The sequence below is a fragment of the Acipenser ruthenus genome, chromosome 3, assembly GCF_902713425.1.
Source record: "Acipenser ruthenus chromosome 3, fAciRut3.2 maternal haplotype, whole genome shotgun sequence".
Classification (NCBI taxonomy): Eukaryota; Metazoa; Chordata; class Actinopteri; order Acipenseriformes; family Acipenseridae; genus Acipenser; species Acipenser ruthenus.
In genome coordinates, this window is record NC_081191.1 from 89,870,992 (window position 1) to 89,886,722 (window position 15,731).

Consider the following 15,731-nt stretch of genomic DNA (forward strand, 5'->3'; position numbering starts at 1 on the left):
GCTTTCAAAATCCTAAAAGGTATAGACAATGTCGACCCAGGGGATTTTTTTGACCTGAAAAAAGAAACAAGGACCAGGGGTCACAAATGGAGATTAGATAAAGGGGCATTCAGAACAGAAAATAGGAGGCACTTTTTTACACAGAGAATTGTGAGGGTATGGAACCAACTCCCCAGTAATGTTGTTGAAGCTGACACCCTGGGATCCTTCAAGAAGCTGCTGGATGAGATTCTGGGATCAAAAAGCTACTAACAACCAAATGAGCAAGATGGGGTGAATGGCCTCCTCTCGCTTGTAAACTTTCTTATGTTCTTATGTTCTTAAATACAACTTCCTAGCTGTATTCTATTATTGCATTGGATACACTGTTTTAGGTCATTGTTAGTTACCAGGCGTGTGTATGATGTAACCATCACCTACTGTACGTGATCCTACATGTATTGGAGCCTCATGTTGTCTCAAGTTTCTCCCCAGTATCCGTGTTTTGTCTGAAGGCATCATATCTTAAATACTATACATACGGGCAGCTTTGTGGCGTACTGGTTAGGGCTCTGGACTCTTGACCAGAGGGTTGTGGGTTCAATCCCAGGTGGGGGACACAGCTGCTGTAACCTTAAGCAAGGTACTTTATCTAGATAACTCCAGAAAAAAAACCCACCTCTATAAATGGGTAATTGTATGTAAAAAAATAATGTAATTGTATGTAAAAATAATGTGATATCTTGTAAAAATTGTAAGTTGCCCTGGATAAGGGTATCTGATAATAAATAAATTATATATATATATATATATATATATATATATATATATATATATATATATATATATATATATATATATTATGGTACTTGAAGCATTTACACAAAACAGTATAAACATAAGTGACTGACATTTAGTGCATTTTTATCTGTTATTTATCTGTTAAATCCTGCATTCACTTTCATGTTCTGTTTTAAATATATAGATAGAAATACTGTTTGTGTATTGCACTCTGATTGGCTGAGCTAGAGAGATATAACCCCAAGTATATGCCCTAAGAATGTTTGTAACCACATCACAAAAACAAATAAATCAATATCACTCAACCAGTTTTACTTAAAAAAAAAAAAAAAGTATTTTATAGTAAATGTCAACCTTTTTAAGAGCATTGAAGAATGAAGAATGGGCAAGTCAAAATGTCCCTGAAAATAATATGAGCACCTCAGAGATGCTATAAAAGTAGTAGAGAGAGGAGTACTGAAGGATAAACTGAAAAACCTACTACTACTAGCAGGGTGGTCAAACTTATTTTTATATTTAAACAGAAGAAAATCAAAATGGATATTATTAACCAGGTCTAACCTAACTTTTTTAAAACCATTAAAAAAGACTCAATGTGTAAAAATCTGCTCATTATTTAAAACCAGAAGTCCATCTTGCATTTACTGTGCACCCTGAACTAACTCTGAGTTTCAATAGTTAAATAAAAAAAAAAAATCAATTAAAAAAAAAAGGTGAATGTGTTCTGCATTGTTTTGCTGATATGGTTTTACAATATGTGCCTCTAAAAACACCATCTCTCACTGTAAACCGTCTGTTGAAAGTGGAAGGCACTGATTGAGCAGCTGCCTCAGTGCACTAAGTCCGATTCATCCACAATGTTTTAGAATTCTTTTTACATCCTAGCCTTGTATTTAATGTATTATGCATTATTTTTCACTGTATTTAATGCATTATGCTTTGTGATGATGGGCCACTATGAAAGGCGCTATATAAAATAAAGATTGATTGATTGATTGATTGATCATCACACCTGTGGGCTGTGATTGATTAAAAATAAGATTGATTACTTTTGTCTACCTGAGTGAGATATTAAAAACCATGCGATAAAATAAATCTTTCAAAATGAAGTAGGGGACTTACTGGAAGCTATACCCAATATTTCACAATATCTCAGAATGAAGACTTGAAACTTGCAACATTTGCTCATCTGTGTTTATCGTATCATCTTAGTCGTAAGTAAATTGATTTCTCTTTTTATTCAAGGTATTTCTTTCAAGTTGTATCAGAAAATGAATGTTGAAATGTGTTTGTCTGAAAAACTGTCTGGCCTAGTGATTTAACTACAGTGTAGTTATTAGTTATTTTTTAATCGATCAAAGCCCACAGGTGTGATTAACCAATTAATCATGAAATATATAGTACTTCGAGCAGCTGCAGGACAACAAAAAAGCCAAGTTGCAACAAGACATATTTGACTGACATTTAGTGCAGTCTATATACAGACGTGCTCAAATTTGTTGGTACCCCCTCCACAAAAAACGAAGAATGCACAATTTTCTCTGAAATAACTTGAAACTGACAAAAGTAATTGGCATCCACCATTGTTTATTCCATATTTAATAGAAATCAGACTTTGCTTTTGATTTTTTATTCAACATAATATTGTAAATAATAAAACAAATGAAAATGGCATGGACAAAAATGATGGGACCCTTAACCTAATATTTTGTTGCACAACCTTTAGAGGCAATCACTGCAATCAAATGTTTTCTGTAGCTCTCAATGAGACTTCTGCACCTGTTAACAGGTAGTTTGACCCACTCTTCCTGAGCAAACTGCTCCAGCTGTCTCAGGTTTGATGGGTGCCTTCTCCAGACTGCAAGTTTCAGCTCTTTCCATAGATGTTCGATAGGATTCAGATCAGGACTCATAGAAGGCCACTTCAGAATAGTCCAATGTTTTGTTCTTATCCATTCTTGGGTGCTTTTAGCTGTGTGTTTTGGGTCATTATCCTGTTGGAGGACCCATGACCTGCGACTGAGACAGAGCTTTCTGACACTGGGCAGTACGTTTCACTCCAGAATGCCTTGATAGTCTTGAGATTTAATTGTGCCCTGCACAGATTCAAGGCACCCTGTGCCAGGTGCAGCAAAGCAGCCCCAAAACATAACCGAGCCTCCTCCATGTTTCACTGTAGGTATGGTGTAATTTTCTTTGAAAGCTTCATTTTTTCGTCTGTGAACATAGAGCTGATGTGACTTGCCAAAAAGCTCCAGTTTTGACTCATCTGTCCAAAGGACATTCTCCCAGAAGGATTGTTGCTTGTCAATATGCATTTTAGCAAATTCCAGTCTGGCTTTTTTATGTTTTTCTTTCAAAAGTGGAGTCCTCCTGGGTCTTCTTCCATGGAGCCCACTTTCGCTCAAAAAGCGACGGATGGTGCAATCAGAAACTGACGTACCTTCACCTCGGAGTTCAGCTTGTATCTCTTTGGCAGTTATCCTTGGTTCTTTTTCTACCATTCGCACTATCCTTCTGTTCAATCTGGGGTCGATTTTCCTTTTGCGGCCGCGCCCAGGGAGGTTGGCTACAGTTCCATGGACCTTAAACTTCTTAATAATATTTGCAACTGTTGTCACAGGAACATCAAGCTGCTTGGAGATGGTCTTGTAGCCTTTACCTTTACCATGCTTGTCTATTATTTTCTTTCTGATCTCCTCAGACAACTCTCTCCTTTGCTTTCTCTGGTCCATGTTCAGTGTGGTGCACACAATGATACCAAACAGCACAGTGACTACTTTTCTCCATTTAAATAGGCTGAATGACTGATTACAAGAGTGGAGACATGTGTGATACTAATTAAAGAAACCAATTGGTTTGAAATATCACTATAATCCAATTATTTATTATCTTGTCTAAGGGGTATGTGACAGAAATACAATGAGTTCTGGTGATAAATCTTCCTCCCGACCTGTGAGGGCGCTAAAGAACGGGAGGAGAAGTATCTGGAAGGGCTGGCCTGACAGTTCGTTTCCGGGACCGGGAAGTGGGTCAGCCTGGAAGGACCGTATTGATTTGACAGGTAAACGAGGGGCAGCTGCAAGTAATAAGGCAGCTGCAACCGTTTACCTAGATATCATGCGGGATTACATATAGGGGCCAGGGTAACGCTGTTCTTTTCCTTCGTTTGGGTTAAGCCAAGGACCGAGAAGGACGGTATAGAGTGAAGTGCTGTATTACTCTGTAAAGAGTTGAGTGTGTGTGTGTTTTTGTTTGTTTATTGCTGTAAAATAACTGTCTGTGTTTTTGAAACCACCAGACAGCTAAAGCACATCCGGAGCTGTCGCCTTGGGCCAGCACAAGCCGGATCACCACCTCACAACTGTCACCGAATAAAAAGTGTATTCATTCACCACCAGCACGACTGCACGCACCCGAGACGGGTGAACGTGTTTTTGTTTTCTTTATTCAGGACTGTAACCTGTGTTTTTCATCCCCGCGCTCTACACATCGTTGTGTATTGCCGGGGCTTATTATTTACGGTCGCTAGACCAGGATTTAAAATAAATAAAAACATTTGTCACTGGATTACCGTTGTCTGCCTGTCACTCCTGCACCGCATCACCGCTACACCTGTTCCCCTTACTAACCACTTTGCCACAGGGTACCAACAAATGTGTCCAGGCCATTTTAGAATATCTTTGTAGAATAAGCAATAATTCATCTCTTTTCACAGCTTCTTTGCTTTATTCTATGACATACCAAAGGCATGCAAGTATACATGATAAAATAGCTTTTAATTTCATCACTTTTCAGAAGGAATAAAGCATTATTTCAATGAGCTGTAAGGGTACCAACAAATTTGAGCATGTCTGTATGTTAAATATTGCATTCACTTTCATTTTCTCAGGGGATCTTTAACATCATGTATTCAAAGAAACTACAAAATGCTATTGCAAAAGTCTACCGGAAGCCATAATAGTAGTTTAGTATTTCATGTTAGAATTTGAAATGTCAAAGTCTGGCCATAGCTTTACGTGAAACAGTCCTGAATCTGATGTTTGTTACATCAATTTCTGTGGCTATTGGCAGGTCGGTTTCAGTGGTAAAATGAATGTCTTTACTAAATTTATCAAATGCCTGCCTGTAGAAGGGCTTGACACTAATCAGCACTGTAATTACATAATTACAGTTAAGCCCAGGGGTGTTCAAGTGAAAAAGCGAGCTCCCTACCCTGCTTTAATGTAGTGCTGCTGCCTGCTTCAGGCCCTCATTCCTGTGGTCTCTCTGTTTCACAATTCTCTCACTGGCACACGCTCAAAAATATGTTCAGTCAGGAACACAGCATTGATATAGCCGCCAACATTGTGTCAAAATCAGAGTGCAGTCTACTGCATTCTTCATACTTGAACCCTGAAACACCTATCTCAAATCCCTAACCGATATGCTTTTGTAAGCCAGAGTGTGGACAATTAAGTAAACAATAATACATTTCATCAGTGTATAAATCATGTTTTTATATTGCCTGTGGGAAGGTTTATGGTTGCTGTAGGTAATCTGCCAAGCGGGTGTCTCATCCAAAACCAGAAATAGGTGAGATGTGTGCTCATACAGTTACCTGGATTACATATATTTACGTTATTGTTTATTTTCTTATTGCTAACTTCTTAGGAAAAGGAGACACAATATGCATCATGTGCACATTCTTCACAGGTTTTAAACATGCTCTGCCATCATACAAATATACATCCAAAATAAAACATTACGTAGGATCCTTAAGATTAACTTTTCAGAATTTAAAATCTTTAATACAAATTACAGCAGCATCGTCAATAATTCAAATACCGGTATTTGAGTTGTCACATTGACCAGGATAAAAAGTTTATTTGGCTATTGCATCCCATATCTTTTTAATCTGCTAGCAGCAGGAACTGCGAAACCTATAAAGTACCTGTGTTGCTCACAAACTTAGTTGTCTAGTCTATGCAGTCTAATGGTAGACACACACATGCATGCATGGCATATCCATTGACTGTTTATTGACATGGAACTAAACTTAATTGCATATGAATTAAATACTTCTGTATGACACCCAAAATAAAGTGTTACCAATATTTATAATGAATTATTTGTAATTATGTAGCCTAGGTTGAGTCTAAACTGACTTCTGTTGGCTGTATGACTAAATTACAGATGAGCAGTTTTTATTCAAACACTCCACAGGCCTTGCCAATAAGTGATGGCAGAGAGATATCCCATTCATTACCACTGGGTCATTCTTTTCCTTATTGTGTTGTCCCAGGGATGGGGATGGATTGGGACCAAGTCATCTCGACTGTCTAACATAGCACTCCTCACAGTTTATTGTGGATGTTGCATTTGTTTTAATGGAACGCCCACTTTAGTAGTATATGCAATTTAATTTGTCTTTGTTTTGTGATTCCCCTACACATTATCCTGATGTGTGGTAAGCTCTTGCAACAAGGGGTATGTTTTCACAGGATGAATTTATATCCTACTCTATAAGGGTGTATACTGTAGCTACTCAGAACTAGTTTTACAAGTATCAACTGGTCACGATGGCTCAAGAGATCGGAATGCTGATAAGAGAACTGGCTCAGGACAATGACAACAACAACAACAACGTCTGTAATAGCATAATAATAGCTGGATTCTCAGTCATATTCTGACCAGCCTCCAGAGAATAAAACATACAGCTGTCTGAAAATCAACAGACATAAACTACTTAAATAACCTTTTTGTATGTTTTGTTATCACAATAACATGAAGGTTAATAAGCAGGATAATTGCATCATTATGGAATTTCAAATGGACCCAAAGCACAGCTATGGTACAAACAATAAAAATGCCTACAGAAGCCAATTCAGATAGGCAAGCTGGCAGTATTCACTGATGCCAATAAGCAAGTTTCATCTCTGTTCAAGTTCCAATTTAACCCCTTGTAATATTATAGATTTTCAGTTTCCGTGCTTAATATAGATAAGCAAGGTTTATTGGTGTGAATGAAGTTAAAAAAATAAATAAATAAATAAGATCTTGTGAGATTCACAGTTTATGTGCGTGTATTATACCAAGCAGTCAGGTTGTATTAGAGATTGTTTTTTATTCATGGACAATTCCCCTTGCCCAGATAATCACCAATAACAAAGAGCAGATACATAGAAAAACATATATATGTTTTGTTTGTTCCTTTCACAATTTGTTTATTGTTGTTTAGTTTTTAAAATGAAAAGCTTGTCTAGATGCATATTTATTTGAGGTTCAGTAGAGGACCAGACAATGTTTCAATAGGCAATTCTCATACAGGTAACTGCCCTAGTAAAAAGCACGGCATTCTTGACATAAACACATTCTTGACTGCTGCTCTTGTGGAATATCTGAATAAGGTATGTTGACATATGTACAGTATTGATGTCATAGACAGGACTGCCATGCCGATGCTTTGTTAATAAGTCCAAAGGAGTTGTTTTTCTCTTTCACTTTGGTAAGAGAGTTTTCATTCTGTTTCTGCAACTTTAGTAATGCTATGAAACTACAAAGAGACACATTTTAATGTTAAAATAACTGCCCTTACCTGTTTCTAAAATGTTTCTTGTTTTTTTTTTTTCAATAGTTTTTATACATTTTGTTCCCTAAATTATGTGATTCAGGTCCCTTTTTGTATGATAGAAAGAGATACACAACTTCCCAAGGACTTGAGGATAAGGAAATATCACTTCCTATGCAAGTCATTTCTTGACAAAAACAAAGTAAATGTTAGTAGCCAAAGAAGAATGTCAAGTTATCTGTGAGTTGAGATGCTGCCAGGTCTGTGCCCTTGGATGATAGCTGATGATTTTCTGTGAATGATGGCAAAAGCAACTGTGGACTGTATAACAATTGAAACACCAATAATGTATTTGTCATTTATAAGACTTGCTTTGGCATCTGGGCCATTGGTGATTCAGTATGAAAATGCTGAAAATGTTCAATTACCTTGTGACAGGGATGGCTTTGTGGTGACTTTAGGCCAGAGAGACACACAGACAAGTACTGCCGGTGTACAGGCGCTGCAGCGCCATTTTATTTTCAAATACAAAAATAAAATAAAAGGTTTTAACAAAAAACACTGCTCACATAGCAAATTAAAAAAGATAAACAAAAACAAGTCACGAAAACAAAATAATACGATCAGGCTGGGCAGTAGCCTTCACTGATCCTACTTATTTTTATCTTTGATTTTTTTACCCTCCTGTCTCGCACTTGCTTGCTCCTCTGAACACCCACACCTAGACCACCGAAAGCTGCAGGCTTTTATGCAGGTGACCATCTCCCGATTAGCAACAATTAAACAATTAATTAACTCGGGAGATGGTCACCTTCTGCATGAGGTTTTTTTAATGTGGATTGGGCTTCCCATCCACGCTATAAAACAATAACAAAACATATGGCTACGCCGTCATATATATTTTTAAATAAATACAAAAACTAAACTAAACAGATACAAAATAATACACACTAAACACAGGGGCGGAGGGGTACCCCGGTGCTTCTGCTGCCCTGCTACATACCCCTTTCCATGATTTTCACAGTTTATGAGGTTCTACAATCTTCACAGACCCTTGATTGATTTTTTTAAACAATAGGATAATAATTCCAAATCCATATTTTCATTTTTTGGTGTCGGGTGATTGATTTGGAATAAAGATTAAACATAGATTGACGGATAACATTCAAGGTCCTTTACTGACAATTAGAGACCTGCGATCGATCAATCAGGTTGAAGGAACTCTGTTCAATTATTTAATCTGTTATAGCTGGTGAAGAAAGGAATGCAATTTCTTTTATGTACATGGTGCTTACAAAATAATTCCAGTAAATCTTAACTAATATGTATTGCCATCATGTTGTAGATCTCAGGTTTTTCTGTATGAAATGCACATATTATGGTAAAGGTGAGTTTGATTTTTTTAATAGTAATTTATTTGATTTAGATGATTTTACATGTTATGGAAGTTGATGGATATGTAGTTTCCTGGTTCCTTATCACCCTTTAAATATTACATTTGCAATAAGCCAGTCAGTCAGGATATCTCCTCTCTTAATTGATTCATGAACATTTTTTACCAGTGGCTTGGCGATGAACTCCCTTGTTTCTTGGGTAAATGCCATAGGGACAAGGGGAGTTTTGAGAGCCCCCAGTCCTCTTAGTACTTCGGTTTGACTTGTACTAAATGCGTCTAGGATTGTTTGAGGACTTACTGTGTCAGTAAAGAAAGGCTTGTACCTACAGTTAAACATGGAGGTGGTTTGATCATGATTTGGGGTGTTTTAGCATTTCAGGGACATTCATGTGATTGAAGATTGAATGAATGCAGCCATGTATCAAAACATTCTACAAAGTACAATGATACCATCTGCTAGTAGGCTGATTGGCAACTTCTAGTACGACAACAACCCAAACATACGTCTAAGTGAATAAAACGAAGATAAAAGTTCTGGAATGGCCTTCACACTCACCAGATCTCTATCCCATAGAAATGCCTTGAACTGATCTGAAAAAAGCTGTAGCCAAGCATTGTGTGTCCAATCTGTCTGAGCTGAAGAAAATATGCAAGACAGAATGGGCCCAGGTTTCTCGTACTGGTTAAGAATGATCATAAACTTCTGAAAGCAAAAAGAGGACATACTAAATACTAAATTAGTGGTGCCAATACTTTTGTCATCAACAAATACTTTAAATTAAATAAGTTTGTTTGTTTTTTTGATAAAGATAATTGGTTAAATTACTTAACATTTGTTAAATGTTTTGTTAGATCAAAAAGTGGTTAAAGCTGACTAAGTTCATAATCTGTTACCTTCAATTGTGGTATAATAAGCATAGGGTGCCAATACTTTGGTCTGCGACTGTAGCTGTTCTGCGTAAGCAGAGGATTGTTGACCTCATCTTTTTGACAAGATATGGAAAAACTACAAAGTAATAAAGACAAATACTTTTAAGGAATTCTTAGAATTCACAAGACTGGGAAAGAAGGAAAGCAGTTCAATAATTAACAAGAAAAAACACTGACACCTGTTTTTGTTTTTTTTCTCTATCATGTCTATTTGGTGATGTACTAGTTGTGAATGAAACAGGTCAATATGGCAAACCTGGCTGAACGTTAATTAAAGGTAAAGATGAAAATCATGCTTCACGTTCTGGCACCCTGCAAGCCTAATTTGGGTTTACAGGGTCACAATTTAAACCTGATTGATCTTGGTTTGCTCGTGTTAGACACAAATGTAACAACAGCTGACCGAAACATGGTATTAGAAGTATTTTCTTTTACCAAGGCCCACTGATATAAAGCACTCTCCCAGAACAAACTAAATAAGAATTTTGGTTCCTTTTCAGTTTTGCAGATTTTCTGCTCACTCAGGGGACACCAGAGTTGATTGAAAGGGCATGAAAAACTACTTCTGAGGAGTGAAGTATCATCTTAGGAAACTCAATGGGGAAAATTAATCAATCAATATTTTGAGATTCAAATCCAATACAAAATGACCTTAAATTGCCTTGTCTGTTTTCCTACGTACTAGTAAGAATTTCATGTTGTTTTTGTTCCAAATCCATTCAGTCTGCATTTGGATGTATCGGCCTATCCTTCCTGCTGCATTAAGCTCTAGCAATGCATGAGTAAATGATAAATTAAGTCGGGGGGGGGGGGGGGGGGGGTCTGATATTGGAAGACAATGTGCCAGTTAAAACTGAGCCCCATTATTTACTTGTTAAAATAAATGGGGGGAAAAAACATTAAACAGCATGTCAGTGACATTCATCACCTGCAGCAGCATTAAATGCAACGTTAGCACCAAAAGACGATCACCATGACCTACATTCACTGTATACAAAAATGTTATGTTTGACATTCAGACAGATGCCCCCATATTGAATGAGCGTTTCTCTAGATACATGTAAAACTAACACAATTGCCAGACACCCCCATCATTTATTTATGTTAGGTGCTAAATTATATTTACCCCCCCATACACAATTCTTTGTCAGTCTTACTTCACAGGACACAAGATTAAATTGGCTTAGAGCTACAGATTGTCACTATTTTAGAGGTGAGGTCACAGCCCTGCTTCTTTTCCCCAAGTCCAGCAGTCTCTTTCTTCCTCCTTCCTTCTGCCCTTTCAGGAGTTGGTGGTTCCTATAACGTGGCCTTGGTTGACCTCTGTCAGTTGTCAGAAGTCTCACTTTAGAAGGAGGGTGAATGCTTACTCATGCTGTTGCCCCACTTATTAAACTGATACTATATCCTAGTTTTATTTAGCACCACTGTCTGTGGCATGTAAAGGGAGAATGTGGGTAGTGGCAATGCAATTATCCTCTTTTGGGAATGATTATACCTGCTGAGGAATATAGTGGAGATAGGCACACATACATGCTGTATTTCATATAGCTAGAAAGCCACTTTGAATGCATCATAATCTTGGTATATTAAGACTGTCTGTCTTTAGCACAGCCAACAATACCCTAAAACGAGACAGCCAGTGAGCTCCCGATAAAAAAACCTACCAAAAGATGGGACCAACCCTCCATTCAATAAATGCTATAGTGGCTCCTTATACACCCGGTGGAATTTGAAACGCACCCCCCCCCAAATGGACCTCCAAAGAACAGAGATATGTCCCTCCACCTCACAGAATATTTCCCCCAAAATACACACACATTTTAACAATGATATTGAAGCTGATTTGCACCTTGAAATGACAAGGGTCAGAGCGGAAAAGCAGAGAAAAAGCCTCCTTCTTGGGAGGAATTCTCTGGGAACCCAGGTCTCTGTTCCTCCCAGTACTGCACTGATAAGACTTCAGAAATGTTACATCATACATAAAAGGTTCATAGCTGAAGAAAACCAGTGCGCCAAACATTTGATGACATGTGAAGGAATGTTATGGTTGCCAGCTGCGAAAGCTGTGTCCATAAAAGATGGCTTGCAGGACTGAGAAGCAGGGAAATTGTCCTTCTTTCAAAAACAGAGGTGGATGAAGTTTGGATGAACAGACAAATAAGAATAGGGACACAAATTAAAACCTGTTTGACCAAATACATCACACATCTCTTTCACCAAAAAATCACTTTCACTGAATTTTAAATGGATGCAATATATTTTCTGATTATCATTGACTTCTGCCAATGCAAGGATGCTACTGAAAATGGAAATGATCATCATCAGTCCTGTTGTCCAACCCTGGAAAGCGTGTAGGTTGAACAAGGAAATGTTTGGTAATAGAAAGCCAAGCAAGGCTGCAGAGTAGGCACATAATTGAAAGTGGAGACAATGCATTTATTTATTGTAATATTGACTGTGGACTGGTTATGACAAGACCATTCGTCCCCCCAGATATGGCATCGATGGGATATAATTCGAAAAGGGAAACTGATTTGTCAACTTTATGGGCCAGGAATCTGTAAAAAAACAGCACCCCAGGAAATAGGCCTAAAGCCAGAAGAGCAGCATCTGTGAACAGTTGACTCCAGCACATATTTGGATTTTGCAATATCAAAAATAATGTCCTGGAACATATTCAGTTGCACATGAAACATCTACCTAACTCAGAAAACTACTCCCCCGTCAGCCAAAGTTAAGGATCAACCCCCCTCATTAATGCCACATTTTGGTCGTTCCTTGACTGACCTCATTTGTGAAAATTCACTGTACTTTAAAGTCATTTTCAGACCATACTGGCCCTGTTCTTATGTTGGGGGTGGACATTCCTCTTGATCCATTGCTGTGCTGCTGTGCTATGGTACTAAATTCCAGAATGAGATTCTGCCAAGGTAAATCATTTTAGATTTCTCTAGTTTGTTACGGACAGTTTTGTGGATATGTTTGCATAAGAAGTAATCACTGCATATCTGGGGTGGAGATCTGATAGGGTGGGTATGGGGGTTACCACAGGGTAGCTAAATTGCTTCTAAAAGCATTTTAACTAACAGTTCAGAAAGTCAAGTGAAAGGGAGAAATTAGTTGAAGGCCAGCCTGTACATTCAGATTGAAAAGTGGTGTCATTCTGTTGAGAAAATGTTGACTTAGCAACAGTATACTGATGTATCTACAAGGTCCATGTCTGATATAAACACGCACAGTGATTATTCAGTGTATGTCAATCTTTCTGTTATTTCTCTTTTTAAAAAGTTGAACTTTTTAAACTGTGCTCTCGTGTTCTTTTGCTGTTATATAATGTAACATGTCAAGGCTGTACCCCCTGTAGTGTTTACAGGCATGCATATGGACAGCGTGGCTGCATCTAGTTCTCAATGGGGCACTAGGCTGTCAGGCTCAGATGGTGTAGGAATATGTCAACTGGCAAGGGAGTGCATTACACAGTAATAGCAAAAATGATCAGAACTTTCAGTAATGTTATTTGACAGCTTCTTCCCAAACGTTGCTTCCCGAAGGAGGCAGGACAAGAAAAACTGTTTCAGGTAAGGTACAATTGTTAGTAATGAAAACTGAATGACAGTACAAAACTGCACAAATCTCTTTAACACAGCACTGCCAGAAGGGGCATCTATCTGTGCCCTTTTCTGATCTGCATGTGCTTGCCGAAGCTCCAAAGTTAACTGCAAGATGAAGCCCCTCCTGTTGCAGTTTTTCCCGGTACATTCCTTGTACAAAACATACGCATTGATGGCTGCCAGGTCCAAAATATTATAAAATACAGCTACAGGCCACCAATGAGATCCGTCTTTGACTGAATACTGTCGTGCCATCTGGTCCAGCACATCCACACCGAACTTTGTGGCATTGTAGTATTGAACTGTCTCAGGCTTTTTTTGCCATCGGTTCCAATCGCCACCGTTTTGTGCATAGAGCTGAGAATAATCTCTGTTTTTTTCTTCTGCACTTGTAAATGCTGATGGTGGCACAGTCACTGTGCCTGAACAGTGTAGTCAAGTGTAAGGGTGCTTGCAAGCCTGGAGCTGAAGGGGTAGTTCGCAACTCACCTTATTTACAGTTCCTACCAGGGTGAGGTTTTTTTCTTCAATTCTCTGGCCAAATGCAGTGATGTAAAAAAATGTTCCTGTTACAATTCTGCTGGCAGTACTGTAGACTGTCCTCACTGTCGCTTTCAGAGTGGCTCATTTCTAGAACCTACGAATGGTCGCTGTCATCTCTGTGTCACTGATGACCCCTGCATCAGAGTCATCTTCATCCATAGTGTGTAGCATTTGTAGAACATGCTCTCTGGTCATTCTCAGTCTCCTGTTCCCAAACGAGATAATTGGTGTCAATTGGGAACAGCCACATACTATAAAAAGAGAGCTTCCAGCTCCATTAGATGAGAGATCACCAGGGAACTGTTTTAAGAGAAGTGCTGTTGAAACAAAGAAAGGTGTTGTGTAAAGTATTTGTAAAAGTGTTTGTCACTGGCCGTCCAGTCTGATAGGGACTGTTTCAAGTGCAGTTAGGCTCTACGTTTGAGCTAAGCTTTTGTGTTGTGTTGTATTTTGTTTTGTTTTTGAACGAAAGTGCTTCATTGTGCAATTCTTGTGTCTGGGTCTATGTTCTAAAGGGCAAACAAGCCGAATATGGAGAGGCTACATTACAATATAGTTAGGAAAAGTCATGAACGGGCATGCGCATTACATTCCGGAATGCAGTAATTTAAATTTTAAAACCCAAAACGGTCTAATTGACCAGCTTGGCACTTTTAGTGTTAAGGAAATCTTAATTTATTTAGCCCAACGACCTTGTATTAAAAGTTGTCACCATCTTTAAAAATGTACAATTTCATTTTTCCATTGCTTTTATAGGAAGGTCAACAGTTCTCAACTTTTGAAAAGATGTACAGACGTGCTCAAATTTGTTGGTACCCCTCCACAAAAAACAAAGAATGCACAATTTTCTCTGAAATAACTTGAAACTGACAAAAGTAATTGGCATCCACCATTGTTTATTCCATATTTAATAGAAATCAGACTTTGCTTTTGATTTTTTATTCAACATAATATTGTAAATAAGAAAACAAATAAGCAATAATTCATCTCTTTTCACAGCTTCTTTGCTTTATTCTATGACATACCAAAGGCATGCAAGTATACATGATAAAATAGCTTTTAATTTCATCACTTTTCAGGAGGAATGAAGCATTATTTCAATGAGCTGTAAGGGTACCAACAAATTTGAGCACGTCTGTATATCAAAAATTGCTCCATAAACCCATTATGCAAGGATGGGATTCAGAACTGCAGGTGTCATTGAACAATGGCCTTGAATTGTGATAAAGGGTTTTTATTAACAAATCAACAAAAAATATATATGATACAGTAAAATATAGACTTAACATTTCTGACTTTGGGAGCATTGTGTGGCGTCTTGACATCACTCAACTAACACAGAGCGATAGGCCCGGCGGCAGTTTGACCTCCAGGCAAGTCAAACTCAAAAGCATAGCAGGGACTTTATTGAGGTTTATATTTCCAGAATTGATTATTACTGGTAGATTATTATTATTATTATTATTATTATTATTATTATTATTATTATTATTATTATTATTTTTTTATTATTATTTAGCAGACACCTTTATCCAAGGCAACTTACAGAGACTAGGGTGTGTGAACTATGCATCAGCTGCAGAGTCACTTACAATTACGTCTCACCCGAAAGACAGAGCACAAGGAGGTTAAGTGACTTGCTCAGGGTCACACAATGAGTCATTGGCTGAGGTGGGATTTGAACCAGGGGCCTCCTGGTTACTGAACCGGGGACCTCTTGTGTCCTTGTTAAACAGTAGTTTGTTGAGGAGTTACCAGGCTGTCCGGGAGCTCTGTTAACATTTGTTGACGGGTTAAAGACCTTGGGAGTACAGCTTGAATTAATGCTTCACTGACATTTTTTGTTTCTGAAAACTACAGGTTCCATTGTGTTAAACGTTTTAGTGGAGTGCTCAGTGTTGACGTATTGCTTGTGAAA